Here is a 23,391-nt window from a genome sequence, read left to right as displayed (position 1 = left end):
ACTTTCTAAGTCTTTCTGAGCAGGAGAAATCGCATAACATAGTCATTTCTTCATTGCCGTCCAAAAAGAACGCTTTTTTACACTCCTGTCTCCCTTTCTCTTGGAAACAATGACTTACATCAATTCTTTTACATAATTCTTGTTTCTCATGACATTTCTAACATTGCCCACAATTATCAACTTTCTAAGTCTTTCTGAGCAGGAGAAATCGCAAAACATAGTCATTTCTTCATTGCCGTCCAAAAACAACGCTTTTTTACACTCCGGTCTCCCTTTCTCTTGGAAACAATGAGATGTGGACCACCTGGAAATACCAGGTGCTTTAGGTTGTTTTTTTTTTCGTTTTTTTTTCTCTTTTGTTCCTGCGTGCTTCAATGCTGGTGTTGAGATGTATAAGAGATGTAGGTCAGTAGGCAAGCAATAACCACAGCACACCACCCTGAACAAGCCCAATCTCATCTGATCTTGAAAGCTAAGCAGTGCTGGGCCTGGTTAGTACTTGGATGCGAGACCACCTGGGAATACCAGGTGCTGTAGGTTTTTTTTTTTTAGGTTTTTTTCTCTCTTGTTCCTGCTTCCTTCAATGCTGGTGTTGAAATGTATAAGAGATGCAGGTCAGTAGACAAGCAATACCTACAGTATTCCACCCTGAACATGCCCAATCTTGCCTGATCTTGGAAGCTAACCAGGGCCGGCCTGGTTAGTACTTGGATGGGAGACCACCTGGGAATACCAGGTGCTGTACATGTTTTTGTTTTCCGTTTTTTTAACTTTCTTGTTCCTGCTTCCTTCAATGCTGGTGTTGAGATGTATAAGAGATGTAGGTCAGCAGAGAAGCAATACCTGCAGCCACACCGCCCTGAACAAGCCCAATCCCTTCTGATCTTGGAAGCTAAGCAGGCCCAGGCCTGGTTAGTACTTGGATGGGAGACCACCTGGGAATACCAGGTGCTGTAGGTTTTTTTTTTTTTCGTTTTTTGTTCTCTCTTGTTCCTGCTACCTTCAATGCTGGTGTTAAGATGTATAAGAGATGTAGGTTAGTTGGCAAACAATACCTAAAAAAAACACCTACAGCACCTGGTATTCCCAGGTGGTCTCCCATCCAAGTACTAAGCAGGCCTGCCCTGCTTAGCTTCCAAAATCAGACAAGATTGGGCTTCTTCAGAGTGTTGTGGCTGTAGGTATTGCTTGCCTACTGACCTACATCTCTTATACATCTCAACACCAGCATTGAAGGAAGCAGGAACAAGAAAGTTAAAAAAAAACTAAAAAAAAACCCTACAGTACCTGGTATTCCCAGGTGGTCTCCCATCCAAGTACTAACCAGGCCCAGGCCTGCTTAGCTTCCAAGAACAGGCTTGTTCAGGGCGGTGTGGCTGTAGGTATTGCTTGCCTACTAACCTACATCTCTTATACATCTCAACACCAACATTGAAGGAAGCAGGAACAAGAGAGAAAAAAAAAACAAAAAAAAAAACCTACAGAACCTGGAATTCCCAGGTGTTCTCCCATTCAAGTACTAACCAGGCCCAGCTCTGCTTAGCTTCCAAGATCAGACGAGATTGGGCATGTTCAGGGTGGTTGACTGTAGGTATTTCTTGCCTACTGACCTACATCTCTTATACATCTAAACACCAGCATTGAAGGAAGCAGAAACAAGAGAGAAAAAAAACGAAAAAAAATACAAACAGCACCTGGTATTCCCAGGTGGTCTCCCATCCAAGTACTAACCAGTCCTGGCCCTGCTTAGCTTCCAAGATTAGGCTCTTTCAGGGTGGTGTGGCTGTAGGTATTGCTTGTCTACTGACCTCCATCTCTTATACATCTCAACACCGGCATTGAAGAAAGCAGGAACAAGAGAGAAAAAAAAACCTACAGCACCTGGTATTCCTAGGTGGTCTTCCATCAAAGTACTGACCAGGCCTGGCCCTGGTTAGCTTCCAAGATCAGATGAGATTGGGCATGTTCAGGGTGGTTTACTGTAGGTATTGCTTGCCTCCTGACCTACATCTCTTATACATCTCAACACCAGCATTGAAGGAAGCAGGAACAAGAGAGAAAAAAAAACAATACAGCACATTCCCAGGTGGTCTCCATCAAAGTACTAACCAGGCCCGGCCCTGCTTAGCTTCCAAGATCAGACAAGATTGGGCTTGTTCAGGGTGGTGCGGCTGTAGGTATTGCTTGCCTACTGACCTACATCTCTTATACATCTCAACACCAGCATTGAAGCACGCAGGAACAAGAGAGAAAAAAAAACGAAAAAAAAAAACCTACAGCACCTGGTATTTCCAGGTCGTCCACATCCAAGTACTAACCAGGCCTGGCACTGCTTAGCTTCCAAAATCAGGCTTGTTCAGGGCGGTATGGCTGTAGGTATTGCTTACCTACTGCCCTACATCTCTTATACATCTCAACACCAACATTGAAGGTAGAAGGAACAAGAGAGAAAAAAAAATGAAAAAAATAACCTACAGTACCTGGTATTCCCAGGTGGTCTCCCATTCAAGTACTAACCAGGCCCGGCTCTGCTTAGCTTCCAAGATCAGACAAGATTGGGCATGTTCAGGGTGGTTGACTGTACGTTTTGCTTGCTTACTGAAATACATCTCTTATACATCTAAACACCAGCATTGAAGGAAGCAGGAACAAGAGAGAAAAAATACCGAAAACAAAAAAAACCTACAACACCTGGTATTCCCAGGTGGCCTCCCATCCAAGTACAAACCAGGCCCGGGCCTGCTTAGCTTCCAAAATCGGGCTTGTTCAGGGCGGTGTGGCTGTAGGTATTGCTCACCAACTGCCTTACATCTCTTATACATCTCAACACCAACATTGAAGGAAGCAGGAACAAGAGAGAAAAAAAAATGAAAAAAAAAACCTAGAGCACCTGGTATTCCCAGGTGGTCTCCCATTCAAGTACTAACCAGGCTTGGCCCTGCTTAGCATCCAAGATCAGACAAGATAGGGCTTGCTCAGGGTGGTGTGGGCTGTAGGTATTGCTTGCCTACTGACCTACATCTCTTATACATCTCAACACTGGCATTGAAGAAAGCAGGAACAAGAGAGAAAAAAAAACATTACAGCACCTGGTATTCCTAGGTGGTCTCCCATCGAAGTACTGACCAGGTCCGGCCCTGATTAGCTTCCAAGATCAGATGAGATTGGGCTTGTTCAGGTTGGTTTACTGTAGGTATTGCTTGCCTACTGACCTACATCTCTTATACATCTTAACACCAGCATTGAAGCACGCAGGAACAAGAGAGAAAAAAAACCAAAAAAAAAGAACCTACAGCACCTGGTTTTCCCAGGTGGTCCCCCATCCAAGTACTAACCAAGCCTGGGACTGCTTAGTTTCCAAGATCAGGCTTGTTCAGGGTAGTGTGGCTGTAGGTATTGCTTGCCTCCTGACCTACATCTCTTATACATCTCAACACCAGCATTGAAGGAAGCAGGAACAAGAGAGAAAAAAAAAAACCTAAAGCACATTCCCAGGTGTTCTCCCATCAAAGTACTAACCAGGCCCGGCCCTGCTTAGCTTCCAAGATCAGACAAGATTGGGCTTGTTCAGGGTGGTGTGGCTGTAGGTATTGCTTGCCTACTGACCTACATCTCTTATACATCTCAACACCGGCATTGAAGAAAGCAGCAACAAGAGAGAAAAAAAACCGAAAAAAAAAAACCTACAGCACCTGGTATTCCTAGGTGGTCTCCCATTGAAGTACTGACCAGGCCCGGTCCTGCTTAGCTTCCAAGATCGGACGAGATTGATCTTGTTCAAGGTGGTGTGGCTGTAGGTATTGTTTGCTTACTAACCTACATCTCTTATACATCTCAACACCAGCATTGAAGGAAGCAGGAACAAGAGAGAAAAAAAAACCGAAAAAAAAAAAACCTACAGCACCTGGTATTCCCAGGTGGTCTCCCATCCAAGTCTTAACCAGGCCTGGCCCTGCTTAGCTTCCAAGATCAGACAAGATTGGGCTTGTTCAGGGTGGTGTGGCGGTAGGTATTGCTTGCATACTTACCTACATCTCTTATACATCTCAACATTGGCATTAAAGAAAGCAGGAAAAAGAGAGAAAAAAAACAACAAAAAAACAAACCTACAGCACCTGGTATTCCCAGGTGGTCTCCCATCCAATTACTAACCAGGCTCGGCGCTGCTTCGCTTCCCAGATCAGACGAGACTGGGCTTGTTCAGGGTGGTGTGGCTGTAGGTATTGCTTCCCTACTGACCTACATCTCTTATACATCTCAACACCAGCATTGAAGGAAGCAGGAACAAAAGAGAAAAAATACAGAAAAAAAAACCTACAGCACTTGGTATTCCCAGGTGGTCTCCCATCCAAATACCAACCAGGCCTAGCCCTGCTTAGCTTCCAAGATCAGACGAGATTGGGCTTGTTCAGGGTGGTGTGGCTGTAGGTATTACTTGCCTACTGACCTACATCTCTTATACATCTCAACACCAACATTGAAGGAAGCAGGAACAAGAGAGAAAAAAAAATGAAAAAAGAAACCTACAGCACCTGGTATTCCCAGGTGGTCTCCCAATCAAGTACTAACCAGGCCCGGGCCTGCTTAGCTTCCAAGATCAGATGAGATCGGGCATTTTCAGGGCGGTTTGGCTGCAGGTATTGCTTACCTGCTGACCTACATCTCTTATACATCTCAACACCAGCATTGAAGGTAGCAGGAACAAGAGAGTAAAAAAACGAAAAAAAAAAACCTACAGCACCTGGAATTCCCAGGTGGTCTCCCATCCATGTACTTACCAGGACCGGCCCTGCTTAGCTACCAAGATCAGATGAGATTGGGCTTGTTCAGGGTGGTGTGGCTGTAGGTATTATTTGCCTACTAACCTACATCTCTTATACATCTCAACATCAGCATTAAAGGAAGTAGGAACAAGAGAGAAAAAAAAAAAAGAAAAAAACCTACAGCACCTGGTATTCCCAGGTGGTCTCCCATCCAAGTACTAACCAGGTCCGGCCCTGGTTAGCTTCCAAGATCTGATGAGATTGGGCATGTTCAGGGTGGTTTACTGTAGGTATTGCTTGCCTCCTGACCTACATCTCTTATACATCTCAACACCAGCATTGAAGCACGCAGTAACAAGAGAGAAAAAAAAACGAAAAAAAAAAATCCTACAGCACCTGGTATTCCCAGGTGGTCCCCCATCCAAGTACTAAACAGGCCTGGCACTGCTTAGCTTCCAAGATCAGGCTTGTTCAGGGTGGTGTGGCTGTAGGTATTGCTTTCCTACCTACCTACATCTCTTATACATCTTAACACCGGCATTGAAGAAAGCAGGAACAAGAGAGAAAAAAAAACGAAAAAAAAAAACCTACAGCACCTGGTATTCCCAGGTGGTCTCCCATCCAAGTACTAACCAGGCCTGGCCCTGCTTAACTTCCAAGATCAGATGAGATTGGGCTTGTTCAGGGTGGTGTGGCGGTAGGTATTGCTTGCCTACTTACCTACATCTCTTATACATCTCAACATTGCCATTAAAGAAAGCAGGAAAAAGAGAGAAAAAAAAAAAACAAACCTACAGCACCTGGTATTCCCAGGTGGTCTCCCATCCAATTACTAACCAGGCTCGGCCCTGCTTCGCTTCCCAGATCAGACGAAACTGGGCTTGTTCAGGGTGGTGTGGCTGTAGGTATTGTTTCCCTACTGACCTACATCTCTTGTACATCTCAACACCAGCATTGAAGGAAGCAGGAACAAGAGAGAAAAAATACAGAAAAAAAAACCTACAGCACCTGGTATTCCCAGGTGGTCTCCCATCCAAATACAAACCAGGCCTAGCTCTGCTTAGCTTCCAAGATCAGACGAGATTGGGCTTGTTCAGGGTGGTGTGGCTGTAGGTATTACTTGCCTACTGACCTACATCTCTTATACATCTCAACACCAGCATTGAAGGAAGCAGGAACAAGAGAGAAAAAAAAATGAAAAAAGAAACCTACAGCACCTGGTATTCCCAGGTGGTCTCCCATTCAAGTACTAACCAGGCCCGTGCCTGCTTAGCTTCCAAGATCAGATGAGATCGGGCATTTTCAGGGCGGTTTGGCTGCAGGTATTGCTTACCTGCTGACCTACATCTCTTATACATCTCAACACCAGCATTGAAGGTAGCAGGAACAAGAGAGAAAAAAAAACGAAAAAAAAAAACCTACAGCACCTGGTATTCCTAGGTGGTCTCCCATTGAAGTACTGAACAGGCCCGTCCTATTTAGCTTCCAAGATCAGACGAGATTGATCTTGTTCAGGGTGGTGTGGCTGTAGGTATTGTTTGCTTACTAACCTACATCTCTTATACATCTCAACACCAGCATTGAAGGAAGCAGGAACAAGAGAGAAAAAAAAACGAAAAAAAAAAAACCTACAGCACCTGGTATTCCCAGGTGGTCTCCCATCCAAGTACTAACCAGGCCCGGCCCTGCTTCGCTTCCAAGATCAGATGATATTGGGCTTGTTCAGGGTGGTGTGGCTGTAGGTATTGCTTGCTTACTGACCTACATCTCTTATACATCTCAACACCAGCATTGAAGGAAGCAGGAACAAGGAGAAAAAAAAACGAAAAAAAAAACTTACAGCACCTGGAATTCCCAGGTGTTCTCCCATCCAAGTACTTACCAGGCCCAACCCTGCTTAGCTTCCATAATCAGATGAGATAGAGCTTGTTCAGGGTGGTGTGGCAGTAGGTATGGCTTGCCTACTGACCAACATCTCTTATACATCTCAACACCAGCATTGAAGGAAGAAGGAACAAGAGAAAAAAAATAACGGAAAAAAAAAAACCTACAGCACCGGTTATTCCCAGGTGGCCTCCCATCCAAGTAGAAACCGGGCCCGGGCCTGCTTAGCTTCCAAAATCAGGCTTGTTCAGGGCGGTGTGGCTGTAGGTATTGCTCGCCAACTGCCTTACATCTCTTATACATCTCAACACCAACATTGAAGGAAGCAGGAACAAGAGAGAAAAAAAAATGAAAAAAAAAACCTACAGCACCTGGTATTCTTAGGTGGTCTCCCATTCAAGTACTAACCAGGCCCAGCACTGTTTAGCTTCCAAGATCAGACGAGATTGGGCATGTTCAGGGTGGTTGACTGTAGGTATTGCTTGCCTACTGACCTACATCTCTTATACATCTCAACACCAGCAATGAAGGAAGCAGGAACAAGAGGGAAAAAAAAAAAAAACCTACAGCACCTGGTATTCCCAGGTGGTCTCCCATCGAAGTACTATCTAGGCCCGGCCCTGCTTAACTTCCAAGATCAGACGAGATTGGGCTTGTTCAGGGTGGTGTGGCTGTAGGTATTGTTTGATTACTAACCTACATCTCTTATACATCTCAACAGCAGCATTGAAGGAAGCAGGAACAAGAGAGAAAAAAAAACGAAAGAAAAAAACCTACAGCACCTGGTATTCCCAGGTGTTCTCCCATTCAAGTACTAACCAGGCCCGGCCCTGCTTTGCTTCCAAGATTAGACAAGATTGGGCTTGTTCAGGGTGGTGTGGCTGTAGGTATTGCTTGCCTACTGACCTACATCTCTTATACATCTCAACACCAGCAATGAAGGAAGCAGGAACAAGATGGAAAAAAAAAAAAACCTACAGCAACTGGTATTCCCAGGTGGTCTCCCATTGAAATACTATCTAGGCCCGGCCCTGCTTAACTTCCAAGGTCAGACGAGATTGGGCTTGTTCAGGGTGGTGTGGCTGTAGGTATTGTTTGATTACTAACCTACATCTCTTATACATCTCAACAGCAGCATTGAAGGAAGCAGGAACAAGAGAGAAAAAAACCTACAGCACCTGGTATTCCCAGGTGGTTTCCCATCCAAATACAAACCAGGCCCGGGCCTGCTTAGCTTCCAAAATCAGGCTTGTTCAGGGTGGTTTACTGTAGGTATTGCTTGCCTCCTGACCTACATCTCTTATACATCTCAACACCAGCATTGAAGCACGCAGGAACAAGAGAGAAAAAAAAACGAAAAAAAAAATCCTACAGCACCTGGTATTCCCAGGTGGTCCCCCATCCAAGTACTAAACAGGCCTGGCACTGCTTAGCTTCCAAGATCAGGCTTGTTCAGGGTGGTGTGGCTGTAGGTATTGCTTTCCTACTGACCTACATCTCTTATACATCTCAACACCGGCATTGAAGAAAGCAGGAACAAGAGAGAAAAAAAAACGAAAAAAAAAAACCTACAGCACCTGGTATTCCTAGGTGGTCTCCAATTGAAGTACTGACCAGGCCCGGTCCTGTTTAGCTTCCAAGATCAGACGAGATTGATCTTGTTCAGGGTGGTGTATACTGTAGGTATTGTTTGCCTACTAACCTACATTTCTTATACATCTCAACACCAGCATTGAAGGAAGCAGGAACAAGAGAGAAAAAAAAACGATAAAAAAAAAACCTACAGCACCTGGTATTCCCAGGTGGTCTCCCATCCAAGTACTAACCAGGCCTGGCTCTGCATAGCTTCCAAGATCAGACGAGATTGGGCTTGTTCAGGGTGGTGTGGCTGTAGGTATTGTTTGCTTACTAACCTACATCTCTTATACATCTCAACACCAGCATTGAAGGAAGCAGGAACAAGAGAGAAAAAAAAACGAAAAAAAAAAAACCTACAGCACCTGGTATTCCCAGGTGGTCTCCCATCCAAGTACTAACCAGGCCCGGCCCTGCTTCGCTTCCAAGATCAGATGATATTGGGCTTGTTCAGGGTGGTGTGGCTGTAGGTATTGCTTGCTTACTGACCTACATCTCTTATACATCTCAACACCAGCATTGAAGGAAGCAGGAACAAGGAGAAAAAAAACGAAAAAAAAAACTTACAGCACCTGGAATTCCCAGGTGTTCTCCCATCCAAGTACTTACCAGGCCCAACCCTGCTTAGCTTCCATAATCAGACGAGATAGAGCTTGTTCAGGGTGGTGTGGCAGTAGGTATGGCTTGCCTACTGACCAACATCTCTTATACATCTCAACACCAGCATTGAAGGAATAAGGAACAAGAGAAAAAAAATAACGGAAAAAAAAAAACCTACAGCACCGGTTATTCCCAGGTGGCCTCCCATCCAAGTAGAAACCGGGCCCGGGCCTGCTTAGCTTCCAAAATCAGGCTTGTTCAGGGCGGTGTGGCTGTAGGTATTGCTCGCCAACTGCCTTACATCTCTTATACATCTCAACACCAACATTGAAGGAAGCAGGAACAAGAGAGAAAAAAAAATGAAAAAAAAAACCTACAGCACCTGGTATTCCTAGGTGGTCTCCCATTCAAGTACTAACCAGGCCCAGCACTGTTTAGCTTCCAAGATCAGACGAGATTGGGCATGTTCAGGGTGGTTGACTGTAGGTATTGCTTGCCTACTGACCTACATCTCTTATACATCTCAACACCAGCAATGAAGGAAGCAGGAACAAGAGGGAAAAAAAAAAAAACCTACAGCACCTGGTATTCCCAGGTGGTCTCCCATCGAAGTACTATCTAGGCCCGGCCCTGCTTAACTTCCAAGATCAGACGAGATTGGGCTTGTTCAGGGTGGTGTGGCTGTAGGTATTGTTTGATTACTAACCTACATCTCTTATACATCTCAACAGCAGCATTGAAGGAAGCAGGAACAAGAGAGAAAAAAAAACGAAAGAAAAAAACCTACAGCACCTGGTATTCCCAGGTGTTCTCCCATTCAAGTACTAACCAGGCCCGGCCCTGCTTTGCTTCCAAGATTAGACAAGATTGGGCTTGTTCAGGGTGGTGTGGCTGTAGGTATTGCTTGCCTACTGACCTACATCTCTTATACATCTCAACACCAGCAATGAAGGAAGCAGGAACAAGATGGAAAAAAAAAAAAAAAACCTACAGCAACTGGTATTCCCAGGTGGTCTCCCATTGAAATACTATCTAGGCCCGGCCCTGCTTAACTTCCAAGGTCAGACGAGATTGGGCTTGTTCAGGGTGGTGTGGCTGTAGGTATTGTTTGATTACTAACCTACATCTCTTATACATCTCAACAGCAGCATTGAAGGAAGCAGGAACAAGAGAGAAAAAAACCTACAGCACCTGGTATTCCCAGGTGGTTTCCCATCCAAATACAAACCAGGCCCGGGCCTGCTTAGCTTCCAAAATCAGGCTTGTTCAGGGTGGTTTACTGTAGGTATTGCTTGCCTCCTGACCTACATCTCTTATACATCTCAACACCAGCATTGAAGCACGCAGGAACAAGAGAGAAAAAAAAACGAAAAAAAAAAATCCTACAGCACCTGGTATTCCCAGGTGGTCCCCCATCCAAGTACTAAACAGGCCTGGCACTGCTTAGCTTCCAAGATCAGGCTTGTTCAGGGTGGTGTGGCTGTAGGTATTGCTTTCCTACTGACCTACATCTCTTATACATCTCAACACCGGCATTGAAGAAAGCAGGAACAAGAGAGAAAAAAAAACGAAAAAAAAAAACCTACAGCACCTGGTATTCCTAGGTGGTCTCCAATTGAAGTACTGACCAGGCCCGGTCCTGTTTAGCTTCCAAGATCAGACGAGATTGATCTTGTTCAGGGTGGTGTATACTGTAGGTATTGTTTGCCTACTAACCTACATTTCTTATACATCTCAACACCAGCATTGAAGGAAGCAGGAACAAGAGAGAAAAAAAAACGATAAAAAAAAAACCTACAGCACCTGGTATTCCCAGGTGGTCTCCCATCCAAGTACTAACCAGGCCTGGCTCTGCATAGCTTCCAAGATCAGACGAGATTGGGCTTGTTCAGGGTGGTGTGGCGGTCGTTATTGCTTGCCTACTTACCTACATCTCTTATACATCTCAACATTGGCATTAAAGAAAGCAGGAAAAAGAGAGAAAAAAACAAAAAAAAAAAACAAACCTACAGCACCTGGTATTCCCAGGTGGTCTCCCATCCAAATACTAACCAGGCCTAGCCCTGCTTAGCTTCCAAGATCAGACGAGATTGGGCTTGTTCAGGGTGGTGTGGCTGTAGGTATTACTTGCCTACTGACCTACATCTCTTATACATCTCAACACCAGCATTGAAGGAAGCAGGAACAAGAGAGAAAAAAAACCGAAAAAAAGCAAACCCTACAGCACCTGGTATTTCCAGGTGGTCTCCCATCCAAGTAGAAACCAGGCCCGGGCCTGCTTAGCTTACAAAACCAGGCTTGTTCAGGGCGGTGTGGCTGTAGGTATTGCTTACCTAATGACCTACATCTCTTATACATCTCAACACCAACATTGAAGGAAGCAGGAACAAGAGAGAAAAAAAAATGAAAAAAGAAACCTACAGCACCTGGTATTCCCAGGTGGTCTCCCATCCAAGTATTAACCAGGCTTGGCCCTGCTAAGCTTCCAAGATCAGATGAGAATGGGCTTGTTCAGGGTGGTGTGGCTGTAGGTATTGCTTGCCTACTGACCTACATCTCTTATACATCTCAACACCAGCAATGAAGGAAGCAGGAACAAGAGAGAAAAAAAAACGAAAAAAAAAACCTACAGCACCTGGAATTCACAGGTTTTCTCCCAACCAAGTACTTACCAGGCCCAACCCTGCTTAGCTTCAAAGATCAGAAGAGATAGAGCTTGTTCAGGGTGGTGTGGCTGTAGGTATTGCTCACCTACTGCCCTACATCTCTTATACATCTCAACACCAACATTGAAGGAAGCAGGAACAAGAGAGAAAAAAAAACGAAAAAAAAAACCTACAGCACCCGGTATTCCCAGGTGGTCTCCCATTCAAGGACTAACTAGGCCCGGCCCTGCTTAGTTTCCAAGATCAGACGAGATTGGGCATGTTCAGGGTGGTTGACTGTAGGTATTGCTTGCCTACTGACCTACATCTCTTATACATCTAAACACCAGCATTGAAGGAAGCAGGAACAAGAGAGAAAAAAAACAAAAAAAAAAAACCTACAGCACCTGGTATTCCCAGGTGGTCTCCCATCCAAGTACTAACTAGGCCCAGCCCTGCTTAGCTTCCAAGATCAGACGAGATTGGGCTTGTTCAGGGTGGTGTGGCTGTAGGTATTTTTTGTCTACTAACCTACATCCCTTATACATCTCAACACCAGCATTGAAGCAAGCAGGAACAAGAGAGAAAAAAAAAAACGAAAGAAAAAAACCTACAGCACCTGGTATTCCCAGGTTGTATCCCATCCAAGTACTAATCAAGCCCGGCCCTGCTTCGCTTCCAAGATCAGACGAGATTAGGCTTGTTCAGGGTGGTTGACTGTAGGTATTGCTTGCCTACTGACCAACATCTCTTATACATCTCAACACCAGCAATGAAGGAAGCAGGAACAAGAGGGAAAAAAAAACGAAAAAAAAAAAACCTACAGCACCTGGTATTCCTAGGTGGTCTCCCATCGAAGTACTGACCAGGTCCGGCCCTGGTTAGCTTCCAAGATCAGATGAGATTGGGCTTGTTCAGAGCGGTGTGGCTGCAGGTATTGCTTACCTGCTGACCTACATCTCTTATACATCTCAACACCAGCATTGAAGGAAGCAGGAACAAGAGAGAAAAAAAAATGAAAAAAGAAACCTACAGCACCTGGTATTCCCAGGTGGTCTCCCAATCAAGTACTAACCAGGCTCGGCCCTGCTTCGCTTCCCAGATCAGACGAGACTGGGCTTGTTCAGGGTGGTGTGGCTGTAGGTATTGCTTCCCTACTGACCTACATCTCTTATACATCTCAACACCAGCATTGAAGGAAGCAGGAACAAAAGAGAAAAAATACAGAAAAAAAAACCTACAGCACTTGGTATTCCCAGGTGGTCTCCCATCCAAATACCAACCAGGCCTAGCCCTGCTTAGCTTCCAAGATCAGACGAGATTGGGCTTGTTCAGGGTGGTGTGGCTGTAGGTATTACTTGCCTACTGACCTACATCTCTTATACATCTCAACACCAGCATTGAAGGAAGCAGGAACAAGAGAGAAAAAAAAATGAAAAAAGAAACCTACAGCACCTGGTATTCCCAGGTGGTCTCCCAATCAAGTACTAACCAGGCCCGGGCCTGCTTAGCTTCCAAGATCAGATGAGATCGGGCATTTTCAGGGCGGTTTGGCTGCAGGTATTGCTTACCTGCTGACCTACATCTCTTATACATCTCAACACCAGCATTGAAGGTAGCAGGAACAAGAGAGTAAAAAAACGAAAAAAAAAAACCTACAGCACCTGGAATTCCCAGGTGGTCTCCCATCCATGTACTTACCAGGACCGGCCCTGCTTAGCTTCCAAGATCAGATGAGATTGGGCTTGTTCAGGGTGGTGTGGCTGTAGGTATTATTTGCCTACTAACCTACATCTCTTATACATCTCAACATCAGCATTAAAGGAAGTAGGAACAAGAGAGAAAAAAAAAAAAGAAAAAAACCTACAGCACCTGGTATTCCCAGGTGGTCTCCCATCCAAGTACTAACCAGGTCCGGCCCTGGTTAGCTTCCAAGATCTGATGAGATTGGGCATGTTCAGGGTGGTTTACTGTAGGTATTGCTTGCCTCCTGACCTACATCTCTTATACATCTCAACACCAGCATTGAAGCACGCAGTAACAAGAGAGAAAAAAAAACGAAAAAAAAAAATCCTACAGCACCTGGTATTCCCAGGTGGTCCCCCATCCAAGTACTAAACAGGCCTGGCACTGCTTAGCTTCCAAGATCAGGCTTGTTCAGGGTGGTGTGGCTGTAGGTATTGCTTTCCTACCTACCTACATCTCTTATACATCTTAACACCGGCATTGAAGAAAGCAGGAACAAGAGAGAAAAAAAAACGAAAAAAAAAAACCTACAGCACCTGGTATTCCCAGGTGGTCTCCCATCCAAGTACTAACCAGGCCTGGCCCTGCTTAACTTCCAAGATCAGATGAGATTGGGCTTGTTCAGGGTGGTGTGGCGGTAGGTATTGCTTGCCTACTTACCTACATCTCTTATACATCTCAACATTGGCATTAAAGAAAGCAGGAAAAAGAGAGAAAAAAAAAAAACAAACCTACAGCACCTGGTATTCCCAGGTGGTCTCCCATCCAATTACTAACCAGGCTCGGCCCTGCTTCGCTTCCCAGATCAGACGAGACTGGGCTTGTTCAGGGTGGTGTGGCTGTAGGTATTGTTTCCCTACTGACCTACATCTCTTGTACATCTCAACACCAGCATTGAAGGAAGCAGGAACAAGAGAGAAAAAATACAGAAAAAAAAACCTACAGCACCTGGTATTCCCAGGTGGTCTCCCATCCAAATACAAACCAGGCCTAGCTCTGCTTAGCTTCCAAGATCAGACGAGATTGGGCTTGTTCAGGGTGGTGTGGCTGTAGGTATTACTTGCCTACTGACCTACATCTCTTATACATCTCAACACCAGCATTGAAGGAAGCAGGAACAAGAGAGAAAAAAAAATGAAAAAAGAAACCTACAGCACCTGGTATTCCCAGGTGGTCTCCCATTCAAGTACTAACCAGGCCCGTGCCTGCTTAGCTTCCAAGATCAGATGAGATCGGGCATTTTCAGGGCGGTTTGGCTGCAGGTATTGCTTACCTGCTGACCTACATCTCTTATACATCTCAACACCAGCATTGAAGGTAGCAGGAACAAGAGAGAAAAAAAATTGAAAAAAAAAAACCTACAGCACCTGGTATTCCTAGGTGGTCTCCCATTGAAGTACTGAACAGGCCCGTCCTATTTAGCTTCCAAGATCAGACGAGATTGATCTTGTTCAGGGTGGTGTGGCTGTAGGTATTGTTTGCTTACTAACCTACATCTCTTATACATCTCAACACCAGCATTGAAGGAAGCAGGAACAAGAGAGAAAAAAAAACGAAAAAAAAAAAACCTACAGCACCTGGTATTCCCAGGTGGTCTCCCATCCAAGTACTAACCAGGCCCGGCCCTGCTTCGCTTCCAAGATCAGATGATATTGGGCTTGTTCAGGGTGGTGTGGCTGTAGGTATTGCTTGCTTACTGACCTACATCTCTTATACATCTCAACACCAGCATTGAAGGAAGCAGGAACAAGGAGAAAAAAAAACGAAAAAAAAAACTTACAGCACCTGGAATTCCCAGGTGTTCTCCCATCCAAGTACTTACCAGGCCCAACCCTGCTTAGCTTCCATAATCAGACGAGATAGAGCTTGTTCAGGGTGGTGTGGCAGTAGGTATTGCTTGCCTACTGACCAACATCTCTTATACATCTCAACACCAGCATTGAAGGAAGAAGGAACAAGAGAAAAAAAATAACGGAAAAAAAAAAACCTACAGCACCGGTTATTCCCAGGTGGCCTCCCATCCAAGTAGAAACCGGGCCTGCTTAGCTTCCAAAATCAGGCTTGTTCAGGGCGGTGTGGCTGTAGGTATTGCTCGCCAACTGCCTTACATCTCTTATACATCTCAACACCAACATTGAAGGAAGCAGGAACAAGAGAGAAAAAAAAATGAAAAAAAAAACCTACAGCACCTGGTATTCCTAGGTGGTCTCCCATTCAAGTACTAACCAGGCCCAGCACTGTTTAGCTTCCAAGATCAGACGAGATTGGGCATGTTCAGGGTGGTTGACTGTAGGTATTGCTTGCCTACTGACCTACATCTCTTATACATCTCAACACCAGCAATGAAGGAAGCAGGAACAAGAGGGAAAAAAAAAAAAACCTACAGCACCTGGTATTCCCAGGTGGTCTCCCATCGAAGTACTATCTAGGCCCGGCCCTGCTTAACTTCCAAGATCAGACGAGATTGGGCTTGTTCAGGGTGGTGTGGCTGTAGGTATTGTTTGATTACTAACCTACATCTCTTATACATCTCAACAGCAGCATTGAAGGAAGCAGGAACAAGAGAGAAAAAAAAACGAAAGAAAAAAACCTACAGCACCTGGTATTCCCAGGTGTTCTCCCATTCAAGTACTAACCAGGCCCGGCCCTGCTTTGCTTCCAAGATTAGGCTTGTTCAGGGTGGTGTGGCTGTAGGTATTGCTTGCCTACTGACCTACATCTCTTATACATCTCAACACCAGCAATGAAGGAAGCAGGAACAAGATGGAAAAAAAAAAAAAAAAACCTACAGCAACTGGTATTCCCAGGTGGTCTCCCATTGAAATACTATCTAGGCCCTGCCCTGCTTAACTTCCAAGGTCAGACGAGATTGGGCTTGTTCAGGGTGGTGTGGCTGTAGGTATTGTTTGATTACTAACCTACATCTCTTATACATCTCAACAGCAGCATTGAAGGAAGCAGGAACAAGAGAGAAAAAAAACGAAAGAAAAAAACCTACAGCACCTGGTATTCCCAGGTGGTTTTCCATCCAAATACAAACCAGGCCCGGGCCTGCTTAGCTTCCAAAATCAGGCTTGTTCAGGGTGGTTTACTGTAGGTATTGCTTGCCTCCTGACCTACATCTCTTATACATCTCAACACCAGCATTGAAGCACGCAGGAACAAGAGAGAAAAAAAAACGAAAAAAAAAAAATCCTACAGCACCTGGTATTCCCAGGTGGTCCCCCATCCAAGTACTAAACAGGCCTGGCACTGCTTAGCTTCCAAGATCAGGCTTGTTCAGGGTGGTGTGGCTGTAGGTATTGCTTTCCTACTGACCTACATCTCTTATACATCTCAACACCGGCATTGAAGAAAGCAGGAACAAGAGAGAAAAAAAAACGATAAAAAAACAAACCTACAGCACCTGGTATTCCCAGGTGGTCTCCCATCCAATTACTAACCAGGCTCGGCCCTGCTTCGCTTCCCAGATCAGACGAGACTGGGCTGTAGGTATTGCTTCCCTACTGACCTACATCTCTTATACATCTCAACACCAGCATTTAAAGAAGCAGGAACAAGAGAGAAAAAATACAGAAAAAAAAACCTACAGCACCTGGTATTCCCAGGTGGTCTCCCATCCAAATACTAACCAGGCCTAGCCCTGCTTAGCTTCCAAGATCAGACGAGATTGGGCTTGTTCAGGGTGGTGTGGCTGTAGGTATTACTTGCCTACTGACCTACATCTCTTATACATCTCAACACCAGCATTGAAGGAAGCAGGAACAAGAGAGAAAAAAAACCGAAAAAAAGCAAACCCTACAGCACCTGGTATTTCCAGGTGGTCTCCCATCCAAGTAGAAACCAGGCCCGGGCCTGCTTAGCTTACAAAACCAGGCTTGTTCAGGGCGGTGTGGCTGTAGGTATTGCTTACCTACTGACCTACATCTCTTATACATCTCAACACCAACATTGAAGGAAGCAGGAACAAGAGAGAAAAAAAAATGAAAAAAGAAACCTACAGCACCTGGTATTCCCAGGTGGTCTCCCATCCAAGTATTAACCAGGCTTGGCCCTGCTAAGCTTCCAAGATCAGATGAGAATGGGCTTGTTCAGGGTGGTGTGGCTGTAGGTATTGCTTGCCTACTGACCTACATCTCTTATACATCTCAACACCAGCAATGAAGGAAGCAGGAACAAGAGAGAAAAAAAAACGAAAAAAAAAACCTACAGCACCTGGAATTCACAGGTTTTCTCCCAACCAAGTACTTACCAGGCCCAACCCTGCTTAGCTTCAAAGATCAGAAGAGATAGAGCTTGTTCAGGGTGGTGTGGCTGTAGGTATTGCTCACCTACTGCCCTACATCTCTTATACATCTCAACACCAACATTGAAGGAAGCAGGAACAAGAGAGAAAAAAAAACGAAAAAAAAAACCTACAGCACCCGGTATTCCCAGGTGGTCTCCCATTCAAGGACTAACTAGGCCCGGCCCTGCTTAGTTTCCAAGATCAGACGAGATTGGGCATGTTCAGGGTGGTTGACTGTAGGTATTGCTTGCCTACTGACCTACATCTCTTATACATCTAAACACCAGCATTGAAGGAAGCAGGAACAAGAGAGAAAAAAAACGAAAAAAAAAAACTTACAGCACCTGGTATTCCCAGGTGGTCTCCCATCCAAGTACTAACTAGGCCCAGCCCTGCTTAGCTTCCAAGATCAGACGAGATTAGGCTTGTTCAAGGTGGTTGACTGTAGGTATTGCTTGCCTACTGACCAACATCTCTTATACATCTCAACACCAGCAATGAAGGAAGCAGGAACAAGAGGGAAAAAAAAACGAAAAAAAAAAAACCTACAGCACCTGGTATTCCTAGGTGGTCTCCCATCGAAGTACTGACCAGGTCCGGCCCTGGTTAGCTTCCAAGATCAGATGAGATTGGGCTTGTTCAGAGCGGTGTGGCTGCAGGTATTGCTTACCTGCTGACCTACATCTCTTATACATCTCAACACCAGCATTGATGGAAGCAGGAACAAGAGAGAAAAAAAAACGAAAAAAATAACCTACAGCACCTGGAACTCCCAGGTGTTCTCTCATCCAAGTACTTACCAGGCCCAACCTTGTTTAGCTTCCAAGATCAGACGAGATAGAGCTTGTTCAGGGTGGTGTGGCTGTAGGTATTACTTGCCTACTGACCTACATCTCTTATACATCTCAACACCAGCATTTAAGGTAGCAGGCACAAGAGAGAAAATAAAACGAAAAAAAAAAAACTTACAGCAACTGGTATTCCCAGGTGGTCTCCCATTGAAGTACTGACCATGCCTGGTCCTGCTTAGCTTCCAAGATCAAACAAGATTGATCTTGTTCAGGGTGGTGCGGCTGTAAGTATTACATGCGGGTGGTGTGGCTGTAGGTATTGCTTGCCTACTGACCAACATCTCTTATACATCTCAACACCAGCATTGAAGGAAGCAGGAACAAGAGAGAAAAAAAAACCCTACAGCACATTCCCAGGTGGTCTCCCATCAAAGTACTAACCAGGCCCAGCCCTGCTTAGCTTCCAAGATCAGAGGAGATTGGCTTGTTCAGGGTGGTGTGGCTGTAGGTATTGCCTGCCTACTGACCTACATCTCTTATACATCTCAACACCAGCATTGAAGCACGCAGGAACAAGAGAGAAAAAAACCAGAAAAAAAAACCGACAGCACCTGGTATTCCCAGGTGGTCTCCCATCCAAGTACTAACTAGGCCATGACCTGATTAGCTTCCAAGATCAGACGAGATTGGGCTTGTTCAGGGTGGTGTGGCTGTAGGTATTGTTTGCCTACTAACCTACTTCTCTTATACATCTCAACACCAGCAATGAAGGAAGCAGGAACAAGAGGGGAAAAAAAACCAAAAAAAAAAAACCTACAGCACCTGGTATTCCCAGATGGTCTCCCATCGAAGTACTGTCTAGGCCCGGCCCTGCTTAACTTCCAAGATCAGACGAGATTGGGCTTGTTCAGGGTGGTGTGGCTGTAGGTATTGTTTGATTACTAACCTACATCTCTTATACATCTCAACAGCAGCATTGAAGGAAGCAGGAACAAGAGAGAAAAAAAACGAAAGAAAAAAACCTACATCACCTGGTATTCCCAGGTGTTCTCCCATCCAAGTACTAACCAGGCCCGGCCCTGCTTTGCTTCCAAGATTAGACAAAATTAGGCATGTTCAGGGTGGTTGACTGTAGGTATTGCTTGCCTACTGACCTACATCTCTTATACATCTCAACACCAGCAATGAAGGAAGCAGGAACAAGAGGAAAAAAACCCGAAAAAAAACAACCTACAGCACCTGGTATTCCCAGGTGGTCCCCCATCCAAGTACTAACAAGCCTGGCACTGCTTTGCTTCCAAGATCAGGCTTGTTCAGGGTGGTGCGGCTGTAGGTATTGCTTTCCTACTGACCTACATCTCTTATACATCTCAACAACGGCATTGAAGAAAGCAGGAACAAGAGAGAAAAAAAAACGAAAAAAAAAAACCTACAGCACCTGGTATTCCTAGGTGGTCTCCCATTGAAGTACTGAACAGGCCCCGTCCTATTTAACTTCCAAGATCAGACGAGACTGATCTTGTTCAGGGTGGTGTGGCTGTAGGTATTGTTTGCTTACTAACCTACATCTCTTATACATCTCAACACCAGCATTGAAGGAAGCAGGAACAAGAGAGAAAAAAAAAAACGAAAAAAAAAAACCTACAGCACCTGGTATCCTAGGTGTCTCCATTGAAGTACTGAACAGGCCGGTCCTATTTAGCTTCCAAGATCAGACGAGATTGATCTTGTTCAGGGTGGTGTGGCTGTAGGTATTGTTTGCTTACTAACCTACATCTCTTTTACATCTCAACACCAGCATTGAAGGAAGCAGGAACAAGAGAGAAAAAAAAAAAAACCTACAGCACCTGGTATTCCCAGGTGGTCTCCCATCCAAGTACTAACCAGGCCCGGCCCTGCTTCGCTTCCAAGATCAGATGATATTGGGCTTGTTCAGGGTGGTGCGGCTGTAGGTATTGCTTTCCTACTGACCTACATCTCTTATACATCTCAACACCGGCATTGAAGAAAGCAGAACAAGAGAGAAAAAAAAACGAAAAAAAAAAACCTACAGCACCTGGTATTCCTAGGTGGTCTCCCATTGAAGTACTGAACAGGCCCGTCCTATTTAGCTTCCAAGATCAGACGAGACTGATCTTGTTCATGGTGGTGTGGCTGTAGGTATTGTTTGCTTACTAACCTACATCTCTTATACATCTCAACACCAGCATTGAAGGAAGCAGGAACAAGAGAGAAAAAAAAACGAAAAAAAAACAACCTACAGCACCTGGTATTCCCAGGTGGTCTCCCATCCAAGTACTAACCCAGGCCCGGCCCTGCTTCGCTTCCAAGATCAGATGATATTGGGCTTGTTCAGGGTGGTGTGGCTGTAGGTATTGCTTGCTTACTGACCTACATCTCTTATACATCTCAACACCAGCATTGAAGGAAGCAGGAACAAGAGAGAAAAAAACCCGAAAAAAAACAACCTACAGCACCTGGTATTCCCAGGTGGTCCCCCATCCAAGTACTAAACAAGCCTGGCACTGCTTTGCTTCCAAGATCAGGCTTGTTCAGGGTGGTGCAGCTGTAGGTATTGCTTTCCTACTGACCTACATCTCTTATACATCTCAACACCGGCATTGAAGAAAGCAGGAACAAGAGAGAAAAAAAAAACGAAAATAAAAAACCTACAGCACCTGGTATTCCTAGGTGGTCTCTCATTGAAGTACTGAACAGGCCCCGTCCTATTTAGCTTCCAAGATCAGACGAGATTGATCTTGTTCAGGGTGGTGTGGCTGTAGGTATTGTTTGCTTACTAACCTACATCTCTTATACATCTCAACACCAGCATGAAGGAAGCAGGAACAAGAGAGAAAAAAAAACGAAAAAAAAAAAACCTACAGTATTCCCAGGTGGTCTCCCATCCAAGTACTAACCAGGCCCGGCCCTGCTTCGCTTCCCAAGATCAGATGATATTGGGCTTGTTCAGGGTGGTGTGGCTGTAGGTATTGCTTGCTTACTGACATACATCTCTTATACATCTCAACACCAGCATTGAAGGAAGCAGGAACAAGAGAGAAAAAAAACGGAAAAAAAATAACCTACAGCACCTGGAATTCCCAGGTGTTTTCCCATCCAAGTACTTACCAGCCCAACCCTGCTTAACTTCCAAGATCAGACGAGATAGAGCTTGTTCAGGGTGGTGTGGCTGTAGGTATTGCTTGCCTACTGACCAACATCTCTTATACATCTCAACACCAGCATTGAAGGAAGCAGGAACAAGAGAAAAAAAATAACGAGAAAAAAAAAAACCTACAGCACCTGGTATTCCCAGGTGGCCTCACATCCAAAATAAACCGGGCCCCGGGCCTGCTTAGCTTCCAAAATCAGCTTGTCAGGGCGGTGTGGCTGTAGGTATTGCTCACCAACTGCCTTACATCTCTTATACATCTCAACACCAACATTGAAGGAAGCAGGAACAAGAGAGAAAAAAAAATGAAAAAAAAACCTACAGAATTATGTAAAAGAATTGATGTAAGTCATTGTTTCAAGAGAAAGGGAGACAGGAGTGTAAAAAAGCGTTGTTTTTGGACGGCAATGAAGAAATGACTATGTTTTGCGATTTCTCCTGCTCAAAAAGACTTAGAAAGTTGATAATTGTGGGCAATGTTAGAAATGTCATGAGAAACAAGAATTATGTAAAAGAATTGATGTAAGTCATTGTTTCCAAGAGAAAGGGAGACAGGAGTGTAAAAAAGCGTTGTTTTTGGACGGCAATGAAGAAATGACTATGTTTTGCGATTTCTCCTGCTCAGAAAGACTTAGAAAGTTGATAATTGTGGGCAATGTTAGAAATGTCATGAGAAACAAGAATTATGTAAAAGAATTGATGTAAGTCATTGTTTCCAAGAGAAAGGGAGACCGGAGTGTAAAAAAGCGTTGTTTTTGGACGGCAATGAAGAAATGACTATGTTTTGCGATTTCTCTTGCTCAAAAAGACTTAGAAAGTTGATAATTGTGGGCAATGTTAGAAATGTCATGAGAAACAAGTATTATGTAAAAGAATTGATGTAAGTCATTGTTTCCAAGAGAAAGGGAGACAGGAGTGTAAAAAAGCGTTGTTTTTGGACGGCAATGAAGAAATGACTATGTTTTGCGATTTCTCCTGCTCAGAAAGACTTAGAAAAATTGATAATTGTGGCAATGTTAGAAATGTCATGAGAAACAAGAATTATGTAAAAGAATTGATGTAAGTCATTGTTTCCAAGAGAAAGGGAGACCGGAGTGTAAAAAAAGCGTTGTTTTGGACGGCAATGAAGAAATGACTATGTTTTGCGATTTCTCCTGCTCAGAAAGACTTAGAAAGTTGATAATTGTGGGCAATGTTAGAAATGTCATGAGAAACAAGAATTATGTAAAAGAATTGATGTAAGTCATTGTTTCCAAGAGAAAGGGAGACCGGAGTGTAAAAACGCGTTGTTTTTGGACGGCAATGAAGAAATGACTATGTTTGCGATTTCTCCTGCTCAGAAAGACTTAGAAAGTTTATAATTGTGGGCAATGTTAGAAATGTCATGAGAAACAAGAATTATGTAAAAGAATTGATGTAAGTCATTGTTTCCAAGAGAAAGGGAGACCGGAGTGTAAAAAAAGCGTTGTTTTTGGACGGCAATGAAGAAATGACTGTTTTGCGATTCTCCTGCTCAGAAAGACTAGAAAGTTGATAATTGTGGGCAATGTTAGAAATGTCATGAGAAACAAGAATTATGTAAAAGAATTGATGTAAGTCATTGTTTCCAAGAGAAAGGGAGACCGGAGTGTAAAAAAGCGTTGTTTTTTGGACGGCAATGAAGAAATGACTGTTTTGCGATTTCTCCTGCTCAGAAAGACTTAGAAAGTTGATAATTGTGGGCAATGTTAGAAATGTCATGAGAAACAAGAATTATGTAAAAGAATTGATGTAAGTCATTGTTTCCAAGAGAAAGGGAGACCGGAGTGTAAAAAAAACGTTGTTTTGGACGCCAATGAAGAAATGATTTTGTTTTGCGATTTCTCCT

The 23,391-nt window shown here is 44.3% G+C and overlaps 17 non-coding genes and 55 pseudogenes across 17 annotated transcripts; 2 read left to right on the top strand and 70 right to left on the bottom strand.

Moving 5' to 3' along the window:
- The first annotated feature begins 422 nt into the window (after positions 1-422).
- On the top strand, positions 423-540 carry LOC142127957 (5S ribosomal RNA; annotated as a pseudogene).
- Positions 541-841: 301 nt separating this feature from the next.
- On the top strand, positions 842-960 carry LOC142127989 (5S ribosomal RNA; annotated as a pseudogene).
- Positions 961-1,065: 105 nt separating this feature from the next.
- Positions 1,066-1,183, bottom strand: LOC142127955 (5S ribosomal RNA; annotated as a pseudogene).
- Positions 1,184-1,475: 292 nt separating this feature from the next.
- Positions 1,476-1,593, bottom strand: LOC142128012 (5S ribosomal RNA; annotated as a pseudogene).
- Positions 1,594-1,869: 276 nt separating this feature from the next.
- On the bottom strand, positions 1,870-1,987 carry LOC142128023 (5S ribosomal RNA; annotated as a pseudogene).
- A 481-nt stretch (positions 1,988-2,468) lies between these two features.
- On the bottom strand, positions 2,469-2,586 carry LOC142128013 (5S ribosomal RNA; annotated as a pseudogene).
- Positions 2,587-2,679: 93 nt separating this feature from the next.
- Positions 2,680-2,788, bottom strand: LOC142127971 (5S ribosomal RNA; annotated as a pseudogene).
- Positions 2,789-3,077: 289 nt separating this feature from the next.
- Positions 3,078-3,195, bottom strand: LOC142127970 (5S ribosomal RNA; annotated as a pseudogene).
- Positions 3,196-3,680: 485 nt separating this feature from the next.
- On the bottom strand, positions 3,681-3,799 carry LOC142128015 (5S ribosomal RNA; annotated as a pseudogene).
- A 93-nt stretch (positions 3,800-3,892) lies between these two features.
- Positions 3,893-4,011, bottom strand: LOC142127952 (5S ribosomal RNA; annotated as a pseudogene).
- Positions 4,012-4,103: 92 nt separating this feature from the next.
- On the bottom strand, positions 4,104-4,222 carry LOC142127950 (5S ribosomal RNA; annotated as a pseudogene).
- An 89-nt stretch (positions 4,223-4,311) lies between these two features.
- Positions 4,312-4,430, bottom strand: LOC142128001 (5S ribosomal RNA; annotated as a pseudogene).
- A 90-nt stretch (positions 4,431-4,520) lies between these two features.
- Positions 4,521-4,639, bottom strand: LOC142127977 (5S ribosomal RNA). Its single transcript, XR_012685477.1, has one exon. It is a non-coding gene; the product is annotated as a 5S ribosomal RNA (ribosomal RNA).
- Positions 4,640-4,729: 90 nt separating this feature from the next.
- On the bottom strand, positions 4,730-4,848 carry LOC142127984 (5S ribosomal RNA; annotated as a pseudogene).
- An 89-nt stretch (positions 4,849-4,937) lies between these two features.
- On the bottom strand, positions 4,938-5,055 carry LOC142127987 (5S ribosomal RNA; annotated as a pseudogene).
- A 292-nt stretch (positions 5,056-5,347) lies between these two features.
- On the bottom strand, positions 5,348-5,466 carry LOC142127972 (5S ribosomal RNA). The gene has a single exon (XR_012685473.1). It is a non-coding gene; the product is annotated as a 5S ribosomal RNA (ribosomal RNA).
- Positions 5,467-5,551: 85 nt separating this feature from the next.
- LOC142127948 (5S ribosomal RNA) lies at positions 5,552-5,670 on the bottom strand (annotated as a pseudogene).
- An 89-nt stretch (positions 5,671-5,759) lies between these two features.
- On the bottom strand, positions 5,760-5,878 carry LOC142127992 (5S ribosomal RNA; annotated as a pseudogene).
- Positions 5,879-5,968: 90 nt separating this feature from the next.
- Positions 5,969-6,087, bottom strand: LOC142127951 (5S ribosomal RNA). The gene has a single exon (XR_012685471.1). It is a non-coding gene; the product is annotated as a 5S ribosomal RNA (ribosomal RNA).
- Positions 6,088-6,178: 91 nt separating this feature from the next.
- LOC142127968 (5S ribosomal RNA) lies at positions 6,179-6,296 on the bottom strand (annotated as a pseudogene).
- Positions 6,297-6,388: 92 nt separating this feature from the next.
- Positions 6,389-6,507, bottom strand: LOC142127982 (5S ribosomal RNA). Its single transcript, XR_012685482.1, has one exon. It is a non-coding gene; the product is annotated as a 5S ribosomal RNA (ribosomal RNA).
- Positions 6,508-6,596: 89 nt separating this feature from the next.
- On the bottom strand, positions 6,597-6,715 carry LOC142127956 (5S ribosomal RNA; annotated as a pseudogene).
- A 291-nt stretch (positions 6,716-7,006) lies between these two features.
- Positions 7,007-7,124, bottom strand: LOC142128002 (5S ribosomal RNA; annotated as a pseudogene).
- An 83-nt stretch (positions 7,125-7,207) lies between these two features.
- Positions 7,208-7,326, bottom strand: LOC142128005 (5S ribosomal RNA). The gene has a single exon (XR_012685485.1). It is a non-coding gene; the product is annotated as a 5S ribosomal RNA (ribosomal RNA).
- Positions 7,327-7,417: 91 nt separating this feature from the next.
- Positions 7,418-7,536, bottom strand: LOC142128020 (5S ribosomal RNA; annotated as a pseudogene).
- An 82-nt stretch (positions 7,537-7,618) lies between these two features.
- On the bottom strand, positions 7,619-7,737 carry LOC142128009 (5S ribosomal RNA; annotated as a pseudogene).
- Positions 7,738-8,424: 687 nt separating this feature from the next.
- Positions 8,425-8,543, bottom strand: LOC142127994 (5S ribosomal RNA; annotated as a pseudogene).
- A 92-nt stretch (positions 8,544-8,635) lies between these two features.
- On the bottom strand, positions 8,636-8,754 carry LOC142127980 (5S ribosomal RNA). The gene has a single exon (XR_012685480.1). It is a non-coding gene; the product is annotated as a 5S ribosomal RNA (ribosomal RNA).
- An 88-nt stretch (positions 8,755-8,842) lies between these two features.
- Positions 8,843-8,961, bottom strand: LOC142127961 (5S ribosomal RNA; annotated as a pseudogene).
- A 291-nt stretch (positions 8,962-9,252) lies between these two features.
- LOC142127996 (5S ribosomal RNA) lies at positions 9,253-9,370 on the bottom strand (annotated as a pseudogene).
- Positions 9,371-9,452: 82 nt separating this feature from the next.
- Positions 9,453-9,571, bottom strand: LOC142127993 (5S ribosomal RNA). Its single transcript, XR_012685484.1, has one exon. It is a non-coding gene; the product is annotated as a 5S ribosomal RNA (ribosomal RNA).
- A 91-nt stretch (positions 9,572-9,662) lies between these two features.
- On the bottom strand, positions 9,663-9,781 carry LOC142128018 (5S ribosomal RNA; annotated as a pseudogene).
- Positions 9,782-9,866: 85 nt separating this feature from the next.
- On the bottom strand, positions 9,867-9,985 carry LOC142128007 (5S ribosomal RNA; annotated as a pseudogene).
- Positions 9,986-10,673: 688 nt separating this feature from the next.
- On the bottom strand, positions 10,674-10,792 carry LOC142127954 (5S ribosomal RNA; annotated as a pseudogene).
- A 93-nt stretch (positions 10,793-10,885) lies between these two features.
- Positions 10,886-11,004, bottom strand: LOC142127974 (5S ribosomal RNA). Its single transcript, XR_012685475.1, has one exon. It is a non-coding gene; the product is annotated as a 5S ribosomal RNA (ribosomal RNA).
- Positions 11,005-11,296: 292 nt separating this feature from the next.
- Positions 11,297-11,415, bottom strand: LOC142127946 (5S ribosomal RNA; annotated as a pseudogene).
- A 90-nt stretch (positions 11,416-11,505) lies between these two features.
- LOC142127965 (5S ribosomal RNA) lies at positions 11,506-11,624 on the bottom strand (annotated as a pseudogene).
- Positions 11,625-11,714: 90 nt separating this feature from the next.
- Positions 11,715-11,832, bottom strand: LOC142128004 (5S ribosomal RNA; annotated as a pseudogene).
- Positions 11,833-11,922: 90 nt separating this feature from the next.
- LOC142127944 (5S ribosomal RNA) lies at positions 11,923-12,041 on the bottom strand. Its single transcript, XR_012685469.1, has one exon. It is a non-coding gene; the product is annotated as a 5S ribosomal RNA (ribosomal RNA).
- A 93-nt stretch (positions 12,042-12,134) lies between these two features.
- On the bottom strand, positions 12,135-12,252 carry LOC142127949 (5S ribosomal RNA; annotated as a pseudogene).
- A 92-nt stretch (positions 12,253-12,344) lies between these two features.
- Positions 12,345-12,463, bottom strand: LOC142127999 (5S ribosomal RNA; annotated as a pseudogene).
- Positions 12,464-12,553: 90 nt separating this feature from the next.
- On the bottom strand, positions 12,554-12,672 carry LOC142128011 (5S ribosomal RNA; annotated as a pseudogene).
- Positions 12,673-12,761: 89 nt separating this feature from the next.
- On the bottom strand, positions 12,762-12,880 carry LOC142128000 (5S ribosomal RNA; annotated as a pseudogene).
- Positions 12,881-12,970: 90 nt separating this feature from the next.
- On the bottom strand, positions 12,971-13,089 carry LOC142127976 (5S ribosomal RNA). Its single transcript, XR_012685476.1, has one exon. It is a non-coding gene; the product is annotated as a 5S ribosomal RNA (ribosomal RNA).
- Positions 13,090-13,179: 90 nt separating this feature from the next.
- Positions 13,180-13,298, bottom strand: LOC142127983 (5S ribosomal RNA). The gene has a single exon (XR_012685483.1). It is a non-coding gene; the product is annotated as a 5S ribosomal RNA (ribosomal RNA).
- An 89-nt stretch (positions 13,299-13,387) lies between these two features.
- On the bottom strand, positions 13,388-13,505 carry LOC142127985 (5S ribosomal RNA; annotated as a pseudogene).
- A 292-nt stretch (positions 13,506-13,797) lies between these two features.
- Positions 13,798-13,916, bottom strand: LOC142127963 (5S ribosomal RNA). Its single transcript, XR_012685472.1, has one exon. It is a non-coding gene; the product is annotated as a 5S ribosomal RNA (ribosomal RNA).
- An 85-nt stretch (positions 13,917-14,001) lies between these two features.
- LOC142128016 (5S ribosomal RNA) lies at positions 14,002-14,120 on the bottom strand (annotated as a pseudogene).
- Positions 14,121-14,209: 89 nt separating this feature from the next.
- LOC142127991 (5S ribosomal RNA) lies at positions 14,210-14,328 on the bottom strand (annotated as a pseudogene).
- Positions 14,329-14,418: 90 nt separating this feature from the next.
- Positions 14,419-14,537, bottom strand: LOC142128017 (5S ribosomal RNA). Its single transcript, XR_012685486.1, has one exon. It is a non-coding gene; the product is annotated as a 5S ribosomal RNA (ribosomal RNA).
- A 91-nt stretch (positions 14,538-14,628) lies between these two features.
- LOC142127967 (5S ribosomal RNA) lies at positions 14,629-14,746 on the bottom strand (annotated as a pseudogene).
- Positions 14,747-14,838: 92 nt separating this feature from the next.
- LOC142127979 (5S ribosomal RNA) lies at positions 14,839-14,957 on the bottom strand. The gene has a single exon (XR_012685479.1). It is a non-coding gene; the product is annotated as a 5S ribosomal RNA (ribosomal RNA).
- Positions 14,958-15,046: 89 nt separating this feature from the next.
- On the bottom strand, positions 15,047-15,165 carry LOC142127960 (5S ribosomal RNA; annotated as a pseudogene).
- Positions 15,166-15,450: 285 nt separating this feature from the next.
- LOC142127995 (5S ribosomal RNA) lies at positions 15,451-15,568 on the bottom strand (annotated as a pseudogene).
- Positions 15,569-15,650: 82 nt separating this feature from the next.
- On the bottom strand, positions 15,651-15,769 carry LOC142127981 (5S ribosomal RNA). Its single transcript, XR_012685481.1, has one exon. It is a non-coding gene; the product is annotated as a 5S ribosomal RNA (ribosomal RNA).
- Positions 15,770-15,860: 91 nt separating this feature from the next.
- Positions 15,861-15,969, bottom strand: LOC142127966 (5S ribosomal RNA; annotated as a pseudogene).
- An 86-nt stretch (positions 15,970-16,055) lies between these two features.
- LOC142128006 (5S ribosomal RNA) lies at positions 16,056-16,174 on the bottom strand (annotated as a pseudogene).
- Positions 16,175-16,856: 682 nt separating this feature from the next.
- On the bottom strand, positions 16,857-16,975 carry LOC142127973 (5S ribosomal RNA). Its single transcript, XR_012685474.1, has one exon. It is a non-coding gene; the product is annotated as a 5S ribosomal RNA (ribosomal RNA).
- Positions 16,976-17,267: 292 nt separating this feature from the next.
- Positions 17,268-17,386, bottom strand: LOC142127945 (5S ribosomal RNA; annotated as a pseudogene).
- A 90-nt stretch (positions 17,387-17,476) lies between these two features.
- On the bottom strand, positions 17,477-17,595 carry LOC142127962 (5S ribosomal RNA; annotated as a pseudogene).
- Positions 17,596-17,685: 90 nt separating this feature from the next.
- On the bottom strand, positions 17,686-17,803 carry LOC142128003 (5S ribosomal RNA; annotated as a pseudogene).
- A 90-nt stretch (positions 17,804-17,893) lies between these two features.
- Positions 17,894-18,011, bottom strand: LOC142128010 (5S ribosomal RNA; annotated as a pseudogene).
- Positions 18,012-18,103: 92 nt separating this feature from the next.
- On the bottom strand, positions 18,104-18,222 carry LOC142127998 (5S ribosomal RNA; annotated as a pseudogene).
- Positions 18,223-18,312: 90 nt separating this feature from the next.
- LOC142128014 (5S ribosomal RNA) lies at positions 18,313-18,431 on the bottom strand (annotated as a pseudogene).
- A 520-nt stretch (positions 18,432-18,951) lies between these two features.
- On the bottom strand, positions 18,952-19,070 carry LOC142128022 (5S ribosomal RNA; annotated as a pseudogene).
- Positions 19,071-19,162: 92 nt separating this feature from the next.
- On the bottom strand, positions 19,163-19,281 carry LOC142127978 (5S ribosomal RNA). Its single transcript, XR_012685478.1, has one exon. It is a non-coding gene; the product is annotated as a 5S ribosomal RNA (ribosomal RNA).
- A 90-nt stretch (positions 19,282-19,371) lies between these two features.
- LOC142127959 (5S ribosomal RNA) lies at positions 19,372-19,489 on the bottom strand (annotated as a pseudogene).
- Positions 19,490-19,778: 289 nt separating this feature from the next.
- LOC142127958 (5S ribosomal RNA) lies at positions 19,779-19,897 on the bottom strand (annotated as a pseudogene).
- A 290-nt stretch (positions 19,898-20,187) lies between these two features.
- On the bottom strand, positions 20,188-20,306 carry LOC142127988 (5S ribosomal RNA; annotated as a pseudogene).
- A 300-nt stretch (positions 20,307-20,606) lies between these two features.
- LOC142127990 (5S ribosomal RNA) lies at positions 20,607-20,726 on the bottom strand (annotated as a pseudogene).
- A 292-nt stretch (positions 20,727-21,018) lies between these two features.
- On the bottom strand, positions 21,019-21,137 carry LOC142127969 (5S ribosomal RNA; annotated as a pseudogene).
- A 295-nt stretch (positions 21,138-21,432) lies between these two features.
- Positions 21,433-21,550, bottom strand: LOC142128021 (5S ribosomal RNA; annotated as a pseudogene).
- Positions 21,551-23,391: the final 1,841 nt, after the last annotated feature.

The sequence above is a fragment of the Mixophyes fleayi genome, unplaced genomic scaffold (genome assembly GCF_038048845.1).
Source record: "Mixophyes fleayi isolate aMixFle1 unplaced genomic scaffold, aMixFle1.hap1 Scaffold_2957, whole genome shotgun sequence".
In the NCBI taxonomy this organism is placed as follows: domain Eukaryota; kingdom Metazoa; phylum Chordata; class Amphibia; order Anura; family Limnodynastidae; genus Mixophyes; species Mixophyes fleayi.
The sequence above is the reverse complement of the archived record's forward strand: the minus strand, read 5'-3'. Positions and strand labels throughout refer to the sequence as shown.